The 4,734-nt window shown below is 34.9% G+C and overlaps 1 long non-coding RNA gene across 1 annotated transcript in view; it reads left to right on the forward strand.

Annotated features, from left to right (window-relative positions):
* The first annotated feature begins 6 nt into the window (after positions 1-6).
* The window catches only part of LOC111083512, a 9,532-nt gene continuing 4,804 nt past the window's right edge, over positions 7-4,734 (forward strand). Inside the window, exon 1 of the long non-coding RNA XR_002609086.1 lies at positions 7-733. This is a non-coding gene — a long non-coding RNA (uncharacterized LOC111083512). The remainder of the gene's footprint in view (positions 734-4,734) is intronic.

Raw genomic sequence — 4,734 nt, forward strand, 5'->3', positions numbered from 1 at the left:
TGTTAAAATGTACTCTGATAATCATAGCAGCAAACAGGTACAACAGAGTCACTGTTAAAATGTACTCTGATAATCATAGCAGCAAACAGGTACAACAGAGTCACTGTTAAAATGTACTCTGATAATCATAGCAGCAGACAGATACCTGATATTTATTCAATGTCCTGGCATATGATCAAGACCAACTTCAAAACCAGTGGTATTGTCCACAATACTTATACGTCCGTGATATACATAACTGCTGAACCTTTTCGTACAAGGAAAACACGAAGCTCCCAAGTACTTATGGGCCGAATTTCTGGTCGGTTTTATGTTGTGTTGGAGATCGGTATCATTAGTGTCAACTCTACAACAAGACTGCTCATTTTATTATCATGATTATATTAGCAGATGATAAGTAACAGTAGGAAAAGCTTGTCTATTGTAACATTTAGTTGAATAATTTGATATTTTCACTCTGGCCATCACGCGCATTCAAAATACGTAAAATTCACTTGTAGACAAGGCAAGGCCATTAGTGCTACAACTACTACTGAGTACTATGTTTTACATGGTGACTGTAAAGTGTAAACCGTACTACAACTTGCTTGGAATGATGTCAACATTCTTTCTGATTAAGTCATTATTCTAAGTTTGTCCCAAAACTTACTGTTCTTTGTTTCTTTTTTTATAATTACCGAATATGAATTCATCGTCCGAGCAGCAGGCCTATCCTGACGATGTATCCACCCAAGTAAGTACTACTTGTATTTCTTCAGTGTGTAATTATTAAAAGTACTTAAACTTCAGTATCGCATAGATGAAAAAACAACATTGAACGGTATATATAAAAAAAATCAAATCTCGTCTAAGACCATATAATTATAAGTTATCTTGCTTGTTGTAATGATAACAAATCCAGCCAATCAGCGCGCACATAGGCCTAATTTCATATTGATAATAAAATATAATAATTGTGGTACTTCCTTTTATTTCTGTATAAAATAACTTTTAACCGAAAGCACTTTCTGTTTCTCTAAGTCTAATGTTGTCAAATTATTGAAATACTACATTTTTATTTGTAAAACTCAAACAAATATTGCATTTCAAAAAATCGAGTTATTTGATCCGTTAGTAGTAATATGTGATGTAATATTAAACATTAACGAATTTTAATACAATTTTATGTTATTTCTGCTTTAAAACAGTAGTGGGTTTCTTTGTCACAGTTTTAAAATGTGTTACTCTTCTGTCTATATCATTTCTTTTACACTGAAGTTTTATTGCCTTAAAAACGAACACTTTCGAAAACGTTAGAAGACATAAAACTTACAGTCAAACTCACACTAAAGCAGAATATAATTGGTTCGTTTCGTATAGTGTCAAAAAATAATGTTGGTATAACAACTGCGGTTTCGTCTCTAAAAGGTGGGGCTAATATTAAGTGTGTCATTACAAACCTTAACCACGAGCTGAAAATCCCCCCAGTGGCACAATGGTATGTATGTCTGCGGACTTATAACACTAGAAACCGGGTTTCGATACCCGTGGTGAGCAGAGCACAGATAGCCCTTTGTGTAGCTTTGTGCTTAATACAACAAGAACGAAATGAAATTTGGTTGGAACACAGACACTATCCCCAGACATTTAAGCGACATAGACCATCTTAATTTTTCCTTCAAGTTTTCATAACCGCAAAGTTAAGACTGCTCTACTTACCTTCCGTGTATTATAACCACTGTTTCTGGGTTTAAAGGGTTGACAGATGTAGGTAATCTATGTTTCAAGAAACGTAATATTTACTGAGGAGCATTGAAGGGTGGGTTTGTTTTAGGAGAAAACACTAAATATAATGTTTCGTGGACAGCCTGCAAATGGATAGAAATCTCCCCACCCCCCAAAAAACCTCTTTGAACTCAGCGCACCGTCTTCAAGAAATCTAATCCTTGATGTTAATGCTTTCTGATTAGCACGTGACACATCAATTCAGCCATATCCATATATAACTCGAACACGACACTTCACTGACAGACATACACTCGTTTGTTTGTTTGTCTTTTTATAGCAAAGCCACATTTGGCTATCTGATGTTTCCACCGCGGGGAATAGAACCCCGAATTTTAAGTATCGATTTACCGCTGTCCCTCCAAAAGACGATGTACACTCGACATAAAAACTTCTGTAAATGTTAGCAATTTGATTAAATTCTAAAGTAAGCACGAACAAGCAAGTTGGAACTGTAGAAACGTTAGCTAAGTTTAGTAGTGTACAATATTTTAAACATGTTTTTTAAAGTTTGTGAAACCATTTTATTTTATTCCGAACATATGTTGTTTTGTATAATTTGATCGTTTCAACAAAGCCATTATCTCTTTTTTTTTTATGAAGTGCAGTTCCCCTGGTGGGTGGGTAATAAGTTTACGAACTTAAAATCCAAATGTTGATTCCCTGTGGTGGACAGAACGCCAATAGCCCATTGTGTAGCCATGTACTAAGAAAACCACAACAACAGAGGTTCAGTACGTTATATTAAAACGATGTTGGAGCCTCACCACGTCTGATCGTGCTCTTTCTGACAACCGTGCATCTTGACAATAGCCCTGCAACATAGTTTTCATTGTAAAAGGCTCCGATGTAAGGCTGTCGTGTTTAAAGCACATTTCTCCTCCCTGCAGCTTTCCATAATCCATATAGTATATGAGGACGATGGTTTTCGGCGATTTGACTGATATATCGTATAGAATAGCATGAACACCTGTTTCATTTGCCAACAACCTGACGCATATTATTGTTGAATTGATATGTCATTGAAACAATTTGTGTGCACATGTATTAATTTCCAGAGGGTGATCCTGCTTGGTTGTGTTGTGTACTGTTACCTAGAGCGTAGATAGCTGTTGCCACTGGCCTTCATTGATTCCCACCTGTTACAAGACGAAAAACTTGGCTTATCACAGTTGCGATACGATTTCTTGCAGGTCTCTTTTTTTTTTTTTTTGGATGGTCTTGGTACACCAAGTTGATCAATATTCCTTAGTTTCTCAATGCCATTAAGTATGTCATTCGAAATCCCCAATCTGACTATATCTTTATCATCAGAGTTTATGCATATTTTGTGTAGGAAAGGCTTTACAAACCCTTCCCCAAAGCAATCAATTTTAGGTGTCGTCACATACCTACGAACGTTAATATCAAAATCTCTTTCCGATACACTTCCCGGTTGCTCAGTGGCAATTCTGAGGGCATATAATGATAAAATTCGGTTTCTGTATCCGCGGTGAGCAGAGCAAAGATAGCCCATTGGTTAGCAAAAAACGAGTTCCATTACATGCCGATCCACTGCGACTTTCTATACGAGTGTACATGCTTGTATGTGCAAAATCGTTTTAACATAACGTACTCAACCCTATATTTCCACAGTTCAATCACTTTTATTTACAATATTCTTACTCCAATTATTGCCATTTCCACGATTTACAATAGCATATTTGTTGCTTATGACAACATTGTTTTGTTGTATATCATAATCACACTGTAATATTATACTTTAAATACACAATGAGTCATACAAAAAGGATTTATCAATATTTGTCCACCATTAATCGGCTAATTTATATCACATCCATGAACACACAATCGTATTAAAACTTTAAATCAAAGTAAAATATTGAAAGAAAAAAAAGCCAACAAATATATATATTACGCATAATATGCCCTGGTAAACTTTGTGGTTATAACGTATTCAACCCTGTACGAAACAGTTAGGGTTGAAATTTAGTTTCATTAGCACTGCGCTGGTGTGTCATACTACAGAGAAAAATAAATAAACTTGTAGAGGAGGCACCCAAAAGTCGGTCATGAGTATGTTTCTTAAGTACAATATCCAGGAACAGATAATTGTGTTAAAACTTTAAATAAAAGTAGAGCCTAGAAAGAAAAAGTTGAAACACAAGAGCTTATCATTATTGTTAACTGTTTAATGTTCTTTTTATAAAACTGATTGTAAAATTATTTAAGTATTTTCAATGGTAGTCAATTGAGCAAAGTTTGTAAATGGAAGTTACATAATAGGTTCATCAATCGCCAAGTTTTTACATATTTCTTTAAATAAAGATATATTAAAACTTGCCGGAATAGGAAATATCAGCTTTGTGCTAATCTATTTTAACGACATACAGCTATCAGTACTCACGTGGCCGGTGTTAGATTGGTTGAAAATATTGGTTGACAATTACAAGTTTTGACAGTTATTGCTTCCTTAACACCTAGTGACAATTACAAGTTTTGACAGTTATTGCTTCCTTAACTCCTAGTGACAATTACAAGTTTTGACAGTTATTGCTTCCTTAACTCCTAGTGACAATTACAAGTTTTGACAGTTATTGCTTCCTTAACACCTAGTGACAATTACAAGTTTTGACAGTTATTGCTTCCTTAACTCCTAGTGACAATTACAAGTTTTGACAGTTATTGCTTCCTTAACACCTAGTGACAATTACAAGTTTTGACAGTTATTGCTTCCTTAACTCCTAGTGACAATTACAAGTTTGACAGTTATTGCTTTCTTAACACCTAGTGACAATTACAAGTTTTGACAGTTATTGCTTCCTTAACTCCTAGTGACAATTACAAGTTTTGACAGTTATTGCTTCCTTAACACCTAGTGACAATTACAAGTTTGACAGTTATTGCTTCCTTAACACCTAGTGACAATTACAAGTTTTGACAGTTATTGCTTCCTTAACACCTAGTGAT

This window comes from Limulus polyphemus, unplaced genomic scaffold (assembly GCF_000517525.1).
Source record: "Limulus polyphemus unplaced genomic scaffold, Limulus_polyphemus-2.1.2 Scaffold9927, whole genome shotgun sequence".
NCBI lineage: Eukaryota > Metazoa > Arthropoda > Merostomata > Xiphosura > Limulidae > Limulus > Limulus polyphemus.